Source organism: Stegostoma tigrinum, chromosome 3 (assembly GCF_030684315.1).
Source record: "Stegostoma tigrinum isolate sSteTig4 chromosome 3, sSteTig4.hap1, whole genome shotgun sequence".
In the NCBI taxonomy this organism is placed as follows: domain Eukaryota; kingdom Metazoa; phylum Chordata; class Chondrichthyes; order Orectolobiformes; family Stegostomatidae; genus Stegostoma; species Stegostoma tigrinum.
This window is the reverse complement of record NC_081356.1, coordinates 95556534-95571445: the sequence shown is the minus strand read 5'-3', so window position 1 is coordinate 95571445 and position 14912 is coordinate 95556534. Positions and strand designations below refer to the sequence as shown.

Below are 14912 nucleotides of genomic sequence, written 5' to 3'. Positions count from 1 at the left end.
ATAATTTCCAGATGACCTATTTTTGCCCACTGGAATAATGTCCAGGCAAATAGTTGTAGACCAATTTAAGAGTGCAGAATTACCAGAGTAAATCCATTATTTACAACTATAAATACAAATTAGCGAGTTTTGAGAAGATTTGTAGCTCAGGTTGAGGTTCTGGATGTCAGTTTGCTTGCTGAGCTGGAAGGTTAGTTTTCAGACGTTTCATCACCATTCTAGGTAACATCATCAGTGAGCCTCCGATGAAGCGCTGGTGTTAGGTCCTGCTTTCTATTGTATTTATTTATAAATAGAAAGCGGGACCTAACACTAGCGCTTCATCGAAAGCTCACTGATGATGTTACCTAGAATGGTGACGAAACATCTGAAAACTAACCTTCCAACTCAGCGAGCAAACTCACATCCATAAATACAAATTGCATTTATACGGTACATTTTATGTAATAAAACATCCTAAGGCAATTCACAGGAGCATCACAAAATTTGAGACCAAGCTAGATGATGCAGTGTCCTGACATATGGCCACAGACTTGACCAAATAAATAAATTTTAAGGGGCATCTTAAAAGACGATCACGAGAAGTGCTCATTCATTTAATGTCAGACTTTACATGGGGTTACAATCTGACAGGCAGTTAAAATAAAAAGTTACAACATATCATTTATAGATAGAAAGAAATGCAGATGCTGGAGTCAGAGGTAACACAGTATGGAACTGGAAGAACACAGCAAGCCAGGTAGCATCAGAGGTGCAGATAAGTTGACATTTTGGATCGGGACCCTTCTTCAGAAAGGGGGAGGGGGAAGAGTGTTCAGAAATAAATACAGAGAAGGGGTAGTCCTGGGAAAGGTAGGTGGGATGGCGATAGGTGGGTGCAGGTAGGAAATCGTCAGGATTGTTCAGTGGGGCGGATAGGTGGGAGAGAAGAGGGACAGGTTGTGTCAGGTCAAGGTGGCAGGGATGAGGCCAGGGATGGGGAGATTTTAAAACTGGTGAATTCTATGTTTAGGCCACTGGGCTGTAGGCTCCCAAGATGGAATATAAGGTGTTGCTCCTCCAGTTTGTGTGGTATCATTGTGGCACTGGAGGAGGCCCAGGATGGATGTGTCACCCAGCGAGTGGGAGGGGGAAGCTAAAATGGTTGACAACTAGAAGATGTTGTTGTTTGTCCCATGCAGAGAGCAGGCTCTCTACAAAACACAGTCTCCAAGTCTACACTTGGTCTCAGCAATGCAGAGGAGGCCACATTGGGAACTGCGGATACAGTAGACCAAGTTGACAGATGTGCAAGTGATCGCTGTCTGATATGAAAGGTTTGCCAGGTGCCTTACATGGGGGTTGGGGGGGGGGGGGAAAGGTGGAGGGGCAGGTGTAGCACTTCCTGCAGTTCTAGGCAAAGGTTCCAGGTTAGTAGGGTAAGTACAGACTGTAGAGCGGATGAGTGAGTCATGGAGACAGCCATCCCTACAAAAGGCAGATATTGTTCTGGAGGGAAATATCTCTTTGGTTGTGGGGTTGGGCTATAGGTGGCAGAAAATATGTTGGATGCAGAGATTGGTGGGGTGATATGAGAGGACAAGGGGGATTGTGTCTTTATTTTTGCTGGGGGGAGGGAATGTGAGGGCAGAGGTGCAGGAAATGCAAGAGATGTGGTTGAGGGCATTTACAATCACTTGGGGGGGGGGGGGGGAGAAGAGCAGATGTTAAGGTCCTTGGTGGGATGTCCATCTGGGCCTCCTCCATTGTGATACAATGGTACTACATGAAAACTAGAGGAGTAAAACATATATTCCACCTTGGGAGCCTACAGCGCTACGGAATTCACTAGTTTTAAAATCTCCCTAACCCCAACCTCATCCCATGTCCAAGCCACCCTCTCATCCCCACCTCCTTGACCTGACCCAACCTGTCCATCTTCTCTCCCACCTAGCCATCCCCCCCACCTAGCTGACCAATTCCCACTACTCCCTACTTGCACTCAAAAAAAAAAATCACCATCCCACCCACATTCCCCACCTCCACCCCTCCTCTATTACTGAGCTCCCTTCCCCCTCCCCATTTCTGAAGAAGGGTCCAGACCCAAAATGTCAACTTTACTGCTCCTCAGATGCTGCCTGGCCTGCTGTGTTCTTCCAGCTCCACAATGTTATCAACATATCACTTATGTCTACTTTATCAGGCCCACCACTAAAGTCTAAATAAACTCATGAATAAAATGTGGGAACTTGTGTTTGTCCTTCTGAAACTCTTTGTCTAATGGACCCTCAGCACTTCACAGCCAAATAAGAGCTCCTGAAGTAAAACAAAGAACTGTGGATGCTAGAAATCTTAATCATAAATAGAAAATTGTCACAAAACTCAGCAGGTCTGGCAGCATTTGTGGAAAAAAAGCAGAGTTGATGTTGCAAATCTAGTGACTTTTCATTAGACACCAGTTTGACCATGCTGTCATTAGACTCAAACATTAACTCTTGCTTTCTTCTCGCAGATACTCCCAGATTTGCTGAGCTTTCATCAGCAATTTCTGTTTTTTCAAAGTATTGCTGTAATCTTGAGAGAAAAAAACATCAGTAGACTTTCATACAGCAATCTTCCACAAACAGTGATGGAGGCCAATTTATTTTGGTGACGGTGACTAGGTTCCGAAGATAACTACACCACAAAGACTAGTCAATGCACCAATATCCGGTCTCCTGTCTTGTTCCAAGAAAGTGATAAGGGACCTTTTACATCCATCAGAAAAGGCAGATTTAATCTCAACTGACGATCTTATCCAAAAAACATTTTCAACTGGCCCTCTATTATAACGGCCAGACTGGATTCACGAGTACAAGACCAGCAGTGCGACTTGAAACCTCACCTTTAAACTGGGGATGAGGGAATATTAAATATGAACGGACTGCAGGAAGCGCAGACCACAAAGCATGAGAAAAGCACGAAGAGTTTGAATCGGTCTGCAGAAGTCAGGTGCCGACTGTAAATCAAGCCGAACCACCCCCACACGCTTTCCCATTATCTCTCTTACAACAGCAGGAGGAGTCGGGAGCTTCAACGGGACTAACGGAGCTGCTCACACATTCAAACCCCAGGGTAGAGATCACGCTGCACCAACACAGACAACCTCTAACGTTCAGACTCACCTGGCTCGAGACTGCTTTCGTTTCCGCTGTTCAGCACTAACCCCACCTCCTAGTGACGTTTCGCGAAGCGTTGGTCCAATGGGAAACGAGTCGGGTTGAGGGCCGTGATCTCGCGTGAGAACAGTCAGCCTGCGACGGTTTGGAACGTGGGAACCTAGCTGTCAGCCGCTTGGGTTGGGGAAGGAAGAGCAGAGGTTAAGTCGGAGAGTACGGTGTAATGTACTTTCCAGTCATAGCTACCGAGCTGTGTGACTATGGAAAACATGAACGGTTTGCAGCCTTTGAAGGGGTTGACCACAGCGTTCCCGCCCTTTGCCCTGGTAGAAATGGGCTCGGGAGCCAAGGTAAAAATCGGGGCAACAGCGAGGCCATGTTCTTTGGGAATTGGGCCAACCGATCCTTCATTCCCGTCACCGTCACGACAGATTACCTGAAAGTGCTGGGAATATGGCTCAGAGGGCCTAGGGCATGCACAAAATCTGAGAGGAGTGCATCGCCAAAGTGAAGCAGAAATTGGTCTTCTGGAAGCACTGTTCCTTGTCCGTTGCGGGGATAAACCTGGTTATCAGGTGTGAAGCACTCTGTCTCTGATGCTGTAAACGACACAGGTCTGGCCTGCCTCCCGTCACTGATGTTTCAATCACCTGAGTCATCTTCTATTTCATCTGGAAGCCTAAGATAGACTGGGCCTGCAGGAACTCCATGTATAAAACTCTGGATGGTGGTGGCAGAGAACGTTCCCACTGTTGCCCTCCTGATGGCCACCTTTGTGTTTTATCATACAGACCTTTCATCACCATGCTGGGTAACATCAGTGCGGCATCCAATGAAGCAAAACTGTTCTACTCCACTTGGAATTTATATGATCTGCTCTGTCGAGTTGTGTTGTGCCATTTCCTGTTCTTTTTTGCATGGGTTTGTACATGAGGTCTAATTCCACATGTTTGTTGATTGCATTATGGGTTGAAAACCAGTGCATATCTGTTGTTGGCTTGAGCCAGGATGGTCCCATTGTTCCAGTTAAATTGATGGCCACATTGTCTGAGTGCACTGTGATGAGGGAAAGTTTGTCATGTTGTTTTTCTGCCACCTGGTGTTCATGTATCCTGATGGCTAGTTTCCTTCCAGTCTGGCTATTGTAATGTTTGTTGCAGTCATTGGAAGGTATTTTTGTAAACTATGTTGGTCTTACACGTCATGGGTATGGGTTCTTTGGTCCTTGTGGGTGTTTGTTGTAGTGTAGCTGTGGATTTGTGTCCTGCCATGATTCCTAGTGGTCATAGGAGTCTCGTCAGTTCTGATATGTTCATGATATAGGATAGTGTGATGTGTCCTGTTGGTGTTGCCTATCTAGACGGCACCTGCGGATGAAATTGTTGGGATGTCTGTTATTAACAGATACCTTGTATAGGTGCTCTTCCTCCTTTCTACGTAGTTCTGGCATGTTGCAGTGTATTGCGGCTCATTGGAATAATGTCCTAACACAGCTTTGTTTGTGGACGTTGGGTGATTGCTGTGGAAATTGAGGATTTGGTCAATATGGGTTGCCTTCCTGTGTACTGTGAACTCCCCATTGGTCATTCGTTCTACCCTGACATCTTGGAATGGAAGTTGATTGTTGTCTTCATCTTCTTTTGTAAATTTGACCCTAGGACTCGGGACTTATTGCAGGGGCAGTCATGCAAAGACTGGAGTGCACAAACCTGCCCCTCATACAGCCAGAACTGTGGATCTGATACATGGATGATGCATCATCATTAAACCAAGTTAGAAGAAACGCACCATCTTATCAAAAACATTTTCACCAGGATCAAATTAATGAACAACGGATATCTCAATAATTTCATCCACAGGTGCCTACTAGATGGATGAAGCTAAATAACCAGCCAGCAAAGCGAGCAAGCCAACAACCTCATCCACAAGCCAAGCTACAAATCTTAACAAGAACATTAAACCTTTGTGTTTGGCTACATGAAGCTGTGCATAGACCCTTAGTACACAACACCAAGTGCCACTGCATACTGAGGTTTTACCTGTCCCTCAGTGTTTCAAGGGATGGGACTGGCCTTGCTGCCACATCCCCTATCACTTCTCCTTCATCGAGAAATTTGCAAAGCACCTTTGACTAGCAGTCCATCAGGAAGTGTACCCTGAGAGAAAAGAAGAGGGTGGATCCTGTTGCATGGTTCCCTAAGAAAATTGTCAAAGTCATTTGGCAGAATGCCTCATCACCCGAACTTCGGAAAAGCACCAAGACGTTGCTTGGCTTTTGCTGATAAGGGAAGTACCTGGGAGATCCTTTATGTCTGCACTACTGCCCGCTGCTCTTGAAGTGGCTGGTTCGGAGGTTTGAAGATGGAGGGTGGTGGTGATGGGGGGCTGCTGGTGAGGGGTATTGAGGTTGAGACTGTGACACATCTCCTTCTGGAATATGCCTCTGCCAAAGAAGTCTGGAGGAAGATGCATGGTTTGTGTCAAGGTTTGTCTTAAGCAGCTCCGTGACACGGGACTGTGCCCTGTACGGTCTGTTCACCAGGACACACACCGAGACAAACATTAGCTGGAGCTGGAGTACCATCAATTCAGTGAAAGACGCTCTTTGATTTGCTCAAGACTTGTTAGTCATTCAGAACAAGGAGCCAACCTCAACTCGGTGTTGCAGACTGGCACATTTCAAAGTCTGGGACTGCATGCTGAGGGACACACTAAAGTTTGGGGCAGCTGCCATCAAAGCACAGTGGGGAAGGACCACTGCTGAAGTCTTCCAGCTAAAAGTAAATGAGTGTCCTTCCAGTTATTGGACCCTCCTAGTGCCTCAAATATAGGTAAATATTAGTACTGTATGTGGAAGAAAGGTCTTTGGTTTTTTGGTTAGGTTTGTTTATTTACTGATGTGCAGCTATACAGAACCAAATTGCTTTTGTGACAGCGTATACATATGAGAGAATTTTTTTATGAATACAGTATATTTTTGAAAGAAAAAAAAATTAGTTTGCCCAAAACGTAATGGTCTTCCAGATTCCTTATGGAAACAGTTAAAGTTGCCAAACTGAAAGACTTCTTCAGCCCCCCTGCAGATGGATTGTAACATAGATATACCTGGTGGCCACTAGACGGATCTGTCTATTCAAGGATCAATTTCGTGTTTGCATCTTACACCTTCTCATTCAGATCCACTGATGTCAAGCCAATACTCTTCTCTGACCACTGCTTCCTGCTGGCTGACTGCCACCTATAGGATGCCCACAGGCCGGCAAGAAAATGTGGAAGCTGAATGTGAAAACTGTTAACTCCAGAAAATATTGAGGAGCTCAAAAGGGGTTACAGGTTGGAGAACCGTGAAGCCCCTGTCTAACTCTACACTGGACTGGGGGGGGAAACAGTCAAGGGGAACATCAAGACGTTCTTTATCCTCAAAGGTGTTCTGAAGGCCATTTCGGAGACATGGATAGAGCAGGGACAGGAATGGTTGTTGCAGGTTCCGGGATTTAGATGTTTCAGTAAGAGCAGAGAAGACGGTTAAAGAGGGGGAGGTGTGGCATTGTTGGTCAAGGACGGTATTACAGTTGCAGAAAAGATGTTTGGGGACTCGTCAACTGAGGTAGCACGGGCAAGGTTGGAAACAGAAAAGAAGAGATCACCCTGTTGGGAGTTTTCTATAGGCCTCCGAATAGTCCCAGATATGCACAGGAAAGGATAGCAAAGATGATTCTCGATAGGAGTGAGAGAGACAGGGTAGTTGTCATGGGGGACTTCAACTTTCCAAATATTGACTGGGAACACTATAGTTCGAGTGCTATATTTGGGTCAGTTTTTGCCCAGTGTGTGCAGGAGGGCTTCCTGACACAGTATATAGACAGGCCAACAAGGGGCGAAGCCACATTAGCTTTGGTACTGGGTAATGAGCCCGGCCAGGTGTTAGATTTGGAAGTAGGTGAGCACTTTGGTGATAGCGATCACAATTCTGTTATGTTTACTTTAGTGATGGAAAGGGATAGGTGTATACCACTGGGCAAGAGTTATAGCTGGGGGAAAGGCAATTACAATGAGATTAGGCAAGATTTAGGGAGCATAGGATGGGGAAGGAAACTGCAGGGGATGGGCACATTAGAAATGTGGAGCTTATTCAAGGAAAAGCTCTGTGTGTCCGAGATGAGTATGTACCTGTCAGGCAGGAAGGAAGCTGTAGAGCACGGGAGCCGTGGTTTACGGAGGGAGTGGAATCTCTGGTCAAGAGGAAGAAGAAGCTTATGTTAGGATGAGATGTGAAGGCTCAGTTAGGGCGCTTGAGGGTTACGAGTTAGCCAGGAAAGACCGAAAGAGAGAGCTCAGAAGAGCCAGGAGAAGACATGAGAAGTTGCTGGCTGATAGGATCAGGGTAAACCCTAAGGCTTTCTATAGGTATTTAAGGAATAAAAGAATGACGAAAGTAAAATTAGGGCCAATCAAGGATAGTAGTGGGAAGCTGTGTGTGGAGTCAGAGGGGATAGGGGAAGCACTAAATGAATATTTTTCAACAGTATTCACTCTAGAAAACGACAATGTTGTCGAGGAGAATACTGAGATACAGGCTACTAGACTAGGTGGAATTGAGGTTCACAAGGAAGAGGTATTAGAAATCCTATAGAGTGTAAAGATAGATAAGTCCCCTGGGCCAGATAGGATTTATCCTAGGATCCTCTGGGAAGCCAGGGAGGAGATTGCCGAGCCTTTGGCATTGATCTTTAACTCGTCATTGTCTACAGGAATAGTGCCAGACGACTGGAGGACAGCAAATGTGGTTCCTCTGCTCAAGAAGGGGAGTAGAGTCAACCCTGGTAATTATAGACCAGTGACCCTTACTTCAGTTGTTGGTAAAGTGTTGGAAAAGGTTATAAGGGATAGGATTTATAATCATCTAGAAAAGAATAAATTTATTTGGGATAATCAGCACGGTTTTGTGAAGTGAAGGTCGTGCCTCACAAACCTTAGAGTTCTTTGAGAAGGTGACCAAACAGGTAGATGAGAGTAAACTTGTTGATGTGGTGTATATGGATTTCGGCAAGGCGTTCGATAAGGTTCCCCACAGTAGGCTATTGTACAAAATACGGAGGAATGGGATTGTAGGAGATATAGCAGTTTGGATCAGAAATTGGCTTGCTGAAAGAAGACAGAGGGTGGTGGTTGATGGGAAATGTTCATCCTGGAGACCAGTTACTAGTGGATTACCGCAAGGGTCGGTGTTGGGTCCACTGCTGTTCGTCATTTTTATCAATGACCTGGATGAGGGCGTAGAAGGATGGGTTAGTAAATTTGCAGACACCACTAAGGTCGATGGAATTGTGGATAGTGAAGAAGGATGTTGTAGGTTACAGAGAGACATAGATAAGCTGCAGAGCTGGGCTGAGAGGTGGCAAATGGAGTTTAATGCGGACAAGCGTGAGGTGATGCACTTCGGTAGGAGTAACCGGAATGCAAAGTACTGGGCTAATGGTAAGATTCTTGGTAGCGTAGATGAGCAGAGAGATCTCGGTGTCCATGTACACAGATCCTTGAAAGTTGCCACCCGGGTTGACCGGGCTGTTAAGAAGGCATACAGTGTTTTAGCTTTTATTAATAGAGGGATCGAGTTCCGGAACCATGAGGCTATGCTGCAGCTGTACAAAACTCTGGTGCGGCCGCGCTTGGAGTATTGCGTACAGTTCTGGTCACCGCATTATAAGAAGGATGTGGAAACTTTGGAAAGGGTACAGAGGAGATTTACTAGGATGTTGCCTGGTATGGAGGGAAGGTCTTATGAGGAAAGGCTAAGGGACTTGAGGCTGTTTTCATTAGAGAGAGGAATGTTGAAAGCCGACTTAATTGAGACATATAGAATAATCAGAGTGTTAGATAGGGTGGATAGTGAGAGCCTTTTTCCTAGGATGGTGATGGCGAGCACGAGGGGACATATCTTTAAATTGAGGGGTGAAAGATATGGGACAGATGTCAGAGATAGTTTCTTTACTCAGAGAGTAGTAAGGGAATGGAATACTTTGCCTGCAACGGTAGTAGATTCTCCAACTTTAAGTACATTTAAGTTGTCATTGGACAAGCATATGGACGTACATGGAATAGTGTAGGTTAGATGGGCTTGAGATTGGTATGACAGGTTGGCACAACATTGAAGGCCGAAGGGCCTGTACTGTGCTGTAATGTTCTCTGTTCTGTGTTCTATAAGGTCAGAGAGAGGTAGAGGAAACTGTCCAAACTCCAGAAAACCATGCAGAACCTGCTCCTGCTGCAGACGATGGAGTTAATGTCACGGATGATCTCCAAGAAGTAAAGAGCCAGCAAGCCTCCCTCTTTGCCCAAGAAAATCTTCTGCACCAAGATCCACCCCATGGAGCGGGATGAAACATGCTCGTGTTTCTTCTTCCAGAAGGTGTACAAGGAGAACTCTGTGCTCAGCAGCCTGGAGGAAGAAGATAACTTGTTAACATCATTTCAGTCTGACATACTGAGGATCAGCAAATGCTTTTATGCCAGTCTGTATGACACAAAGTCCACAGACAGTAATTCCTGTCATCTATCATGGAAGTCTTAGATGATAGCACAGGAGAGAGGATGGACCAGCTGTTATATCTGGATGAACTGACAAAAGCTCTCGAGTAGAAAAGTATAAAACTTTCAGAAGTGACAGCTTACCAGCCAGGTTGTGTTCAGCTGTATGGAACTTGATTGGCTAGGACCTGTGGGTATGTTTCTGTCAGATAGCATGTGCAAATCAAGAGGAAAGGTAGCATCACCCTCATCCACAAGCAAAATTGGGGGGGAGGGAGGAAATTAGAAATTGGCAACCAATCTCATTGCTGAATGAAGATTATGAAATCCTGCCTAAGGCCATCGGCAACCAGGTCAGGTCTGCTCTGGAATTGGTGCTTTACCCCAACCCATCCAAACCTGGGTTATACTGGGCTGGTTGATCTCTGAGACCCTTGCACACTTCAGGAATGTGATTACCTATGCCTGCCTCATCAGCTTGGACCAGGAGAAGGCCTTTGACAAGATATTGTACACGTACATGTGGGGCGTGCTGTACAAAATAGGATTTGGGGAGGGAATCTGCAATTGGGTTTGATTGCTGTACACCAACATCGTTACTGCAGTTTCAAAAAATGGGTGGGAATCAAAAAGCTTCTCATTCAGGCTTCCCATTTGGATTCAGAGTCAGGCAGGGCTGCTCACTCTGTCCTGCCTTGCTTGATTGTTGAATAGAGCCTTTTGCTGAGTCCATCGGGAAGGATGCAAGCCTAAAAGGGGTAACTATTCCAGGCAGCGGAAGCCAGCAGGTCGACGCCTCCTTGTATGTGGATGACAACGCTGCTTTCTGCTGAATCCGCTGTCTGTGTGCAGACTCATGAACATCTGTGATTAGTTCGAACTGGCCTCAGTCGGTTGCATCACCACAAGCTGCCCTCAAAGCAGCTGCAGGGGTAGATTGAGACTGTTACACATCTGCTGGAATATGCCTTTGCAAAGAATGATTGGAGAACGATGCAGTGGTTTCTGTCAAGATTTGTCCCGGACCAGCTCTGTGACGTGCACTCTGTGCAATACAGTCTGCTTCCCAGGACACACACCGAGACAAACACCAGCTGCTCCTGGAGGCCCATCAACTTGGTGAAGGACATTCTTTCAACTGCCCGAAACTTGTTGACTTTCCAGAACAAGGAGTTGATCTCAACCAAGTGTTGCAGACTGGCGCATTCCAAAGTCCAGGGCCATGTATTGTGGGACACACTAAAATCTGGGGATGCTGCTGCCAAGACACATTGGGTAAAGACCACTTTCTGAGGTCTTCCTGCTTAAGTAATGGCATTCCGTTCAGTTATCAGATCCTCCCAGTGCCTCAAATGCATGTAAATATAGTATTGTATACTTAAGAGAGGTTTATTTTGGATAGAGTCAATGATTGTTTGTTTCCTTGATATGCTACTATACAGAACAAAACTGCATTTGTGTACATGTGTATAAAAAGATAATTTTTATGAATAAGGTATATTTTTGAAATTAAGAAAGGTCTTCCAGAGCAGGGAGTTGACTTCAATAGAGTGTTGCAAACATATCCCAAGGTGCAGTACTTTGTACTGAGGGATGCACTAAAGCCTGGAGCAGCTGTTGCCAAAGCGCAGTGGGGAAAGACCACAGTCTTAGGTCTTTCTGCCAAAGTACAATGGGGGTCTAGTCAGTTATCCAACCATCCCGTTTCCTCAAATGCATGTAAATATAGTCTTGCATAAGTAAGAAATGTCTTGGGTTTGTTTGTTCTACATATGCAAAGACTGTGTAGAATTGAACTGTTGTTGTGACTGTGTATATAGACTTCTATGAAGAAAGTATATTTTTGAAATAAAACAAGTTCCTTTTGGAATGCGCATTTGCAAAGAAGGTCTGGAGAGGGATGCAGTGGCTTCTGTCAAGGTTTATTCCAAGCAGCTCCGTGATGTATAACTTTGTGTTCTCCAGTCTGTGCCCCAGGACGTGTGTTGAGAAAAACATTGACGGCACCTGAAAGATCATCAACTTGGTGAAACTCTTTTGTCTGTCCGAAACCTGTTGACCTTGCAGTGTGAAGAGTTAGTAAAACGGGGTTTGTCAATTTTTAACAACATGGAGAGGTCCAATGGCCCATCATGTCGGTGCCAATCATCAAATACCCATCTATTCTAATTCCATTTTCCAACACTTGGCCCATAGCCTTGTTCCTTTAGCTATTTCAAGTGTTCACCTAAATAGTCTAAATATTGGTGTTGCTGTTTCTGGAGCACAACTCTTCAGTACTATTGACAGAATGCTGTCAGGATTCATAGCCTTTCCAGTATCCAGTGTTTTCAATTATTTCTTGATATCATGTTGAATGAATCAAATTGATGAAGACTAGCATCTTTGATAGTTGGGACCTCAAAGAGCATACCAAGGTGGATCATCCACTCAGCTGTTCTGCTGAATATGGTTGTAAATTTGATCAGTTATTTTTGGGATGTTTATCGTGACTCCCACTTTGCTGATCAATGCAAAAATATTGATTTATATTATCTGCCATTTCTTTGCTCCTCATAATTGATTGTTGCATCCTCCAAAGGATGGAGTTACATTCATCCATGTAGGTGGAAATTTTCCTTCAAACCTGTAATTTGGAGATGGTTTTGGGGTGTGTGCGTGCAGGGGTTTTCAGAAGATGACTTATTGGCTGCGCTTTAGCTACTTTTTTTAATACAGGTGGAATCTCTTGCTGTTTATTTTTATGACAGCAGCCCTGTGTTGTAGCTTCACCAGGTTCATATACGATTTTGGGTGTGTCTAGTGCTACTTCTGTTATGCCTTCCTGCATTCTTCTTGAACCACAATTGACCCCTCAACTCGATGGTAATGATAGTGTAGGAAGATGGCATGCAGATTGTGGCTGACAATTCTGCTGAAGGCCTTCTGCCTCACTCTAAATAAAACTGCCCATTTAGAAATCCTTTTACTATCCTGGCGGGGATATCTTTTGCCACCTCCACTAACTCATGACTGGCAGCTTGCCTTGCTATCATTTTTGCTGCCTGGTGTCCTTCTCCTCCATCATCTACAATTCAATACAGAAAATGAGGGCCCAGGTGGATTCTGCTGTGCCCACAGTTGACCATTTTCTTAAAATACAATTTCTTGTAACGAAAGACTTTAACATTGTGAAGAATTTTTTTTTAAATGCCTAGCAATTATCACCGAATAGATAAGCCCTGAGAAACCAAACCCATTACCTCTCAAAAAACGACTGATTTGACATAAAAATCATAACGTGAGAAATGGGAACAGGAGTAGACTGTTCGGCCCTTCGAGTCTGCTTTGCCATTCAATAGGGTCCTGGTTTTTAACTTGCTTTTTAGCCTAACAAACTAGGAGACATTGACAGTGGTTTATCTTCATTTTGTGGAGTCTGGGTCACAAGGGGAGAGTGTTTGAGGCAAGGGCAGGAGGAGTGGTTTTAGAGACCACCACTTTGGTGTACTGTGGTAGAAGTAACCGGAAGGCGAAGTACTGGGCTAATGGTAAGATTCTTAGTAGTGTAGATAAGCAGAGAGATCTCGGTGTCCAGGTACACAGATCCTTGAAAGTTGCCACCCAGGTTGACAGGGCTGTTAAGAAGGCATATACAATGTTTTAGCTTTTATTAATAGAGGGATCGAGTTCCGGAACCAAGAGGTTATGCTGAAGCTGTACAAAACTCTGGTGCGGCCGCACTTGGAGTATTGCGTACAGTTCTGGTCACCACATTATAAGAAGGATGTGGAAGCTTTGGAAAGGGCGCAGAGGAGATTTACTAGGATGTTGCCTGGTATGGAGGGAAGGTCTTACGAGGAAAGGCTGAGGGACTTGAGGCCGTTTCCATTAGAGGGAAGACGGTTTAGAGGTGACTTAATTGAAACATATAAAATAATCAGAGGGCTAGATAGGGTGGATAGGGAGAGCCTTTTTCCTAGGATGGTGACGGCGAGCACGAGGGGGCATAGCTTTAAATTGAGGGGTGAAAGATATAGGACAGTTGTCAGAGGTAGTTTCTTTACTCAGAGAGTAGTGAGGGAATGAAACGCTTTGCCTGCAATGGTAGTAGATTCGCCAACTTTAGGTACATTTAAGTCGTCATTGGATAAGCATATGGGCGTACATGGAATAGTGTAGGTTAGATGGGCTTGAGATCGGTATGACAGGTCGGCACAACATCGAGGGCCGAAGGGCCTGTACTGTGCTGTAATGTTCTATGTTCTAAACTGTACCCATTCATTTGTATGATTAAATGTTAAGATTGGAGCAATTTGAGGAAAATTACAAAACTTGGTGTGTAGCTCACTACGATTTCCCAGTGGGGACACAGGCCATGTTTCACACTTGTTTGGGAGGTTGTAAGTTGAAGCCCTTCAATAACTATTAATTGACCACTTAAGAGCCTTAAGTGCTGGTAAGATGAGAAAGCATCCCATGGGACTTGTCACTCAACACTTAATTACAGGATGGTGAGAAGTGGGTGAATTTCTCTCCAGAATAAGCTCACTCAATTATTTTCCTTTCTCACCACTTCTCTCAAGACCTCCAGGGAGGGAAAATAGAATCACAGAGATATATAGCACAGAAACAGATGCTTCGGTCCAACTTGGTCCATGCCGACCAGATATCCTAAATTAATCTGGTCCCATTTTCCAGCATTTGGCCCATTACCCTCTAAACCCTTCCTATTCATATACCCATTTGGATGCCTTTTAAGTGTTGTAATTGTACCAGCCTCCACTACCTCGTCTGGGAGCTCATTCCATGCATGCACCACCCTCCGTGAAAATGTTGCCTCTTAGGTCCCTTTGAAATCCTTACTTTAAACCTGTGCCCTTTAGGTTTGGACTCCCCCGCCCTGGGGAAAAGACCTTGTTTATTTACCCTATCGATGCCCCTCATGATTTTATAAACCTCTATAAGGTTGACTCTCAGCCTCTGATGCTCAAGGGAAAATAGTCCCACCCTATTCAGCCTCTCCCTATAGCTCAAACCCTCTAAGCCTGACAACATCCTTTTAAATCTTTCCTGAACCCTTTCAAGTTTCACAACATCTGTCCTATAACAGGGAGCCCAGAACTGTGTGCAGTATTCCAATAGTGGCCTAACCAGTGTCCTGTACAGATGCAACATGACCTCCAACACCTATACTCAATGCACTGACCAACAAAGGCAAGCATACCAAACACCTTCTTTCCTATCCTACCTATTTGCGACTCCACT

The 14912-nt window shown here is 44.9% G+C and overlaps 1 protein-coding gene and 1 long non-coding RNA gene across 6 annotated transcripts in view; one reads left to right on the top strand and one right to left on the bottom strand.

The window, feature by feature from the left end:
- The window catches only part of ccnh (cyclin H), a 38897-nt gene extending 35697 nt beyond the window's left edge, over positions 1-3200 (bottom strand). For 2 of the 5 annotated variants that reach the window (XM_048528140.2, XM_048528136.2), the window contains exon 1: positions 3144-3193. The gene's annotated coding sequence lies outside the window, so the exon portion shown is untranslated. Of the gene's footprint in view, positions 1-2863; positions 3011-3143 lie in introns of those variants that run through there. The other 3 variants (XM_059644763.1, XM_048528138.2, XM_048528137.2) reach the window with 3 other exon arrangements.
- A 57-nt stretch (positions 3201-3257) lies between these two features.
- Positions 3258-11552, top strand: LOC125451228 (uncharacterized). The gene is made up of 2 exons (XR_007247249.2): positions 3258-5968; positions 9343-11552. It is a non-coding gene; the product is annotated as an uncharacterized LOC125451228 (long non-coding RNA).
- The last annotated feature ends 3360 nt before the right edge of the window (positions 11553-14912 follow it).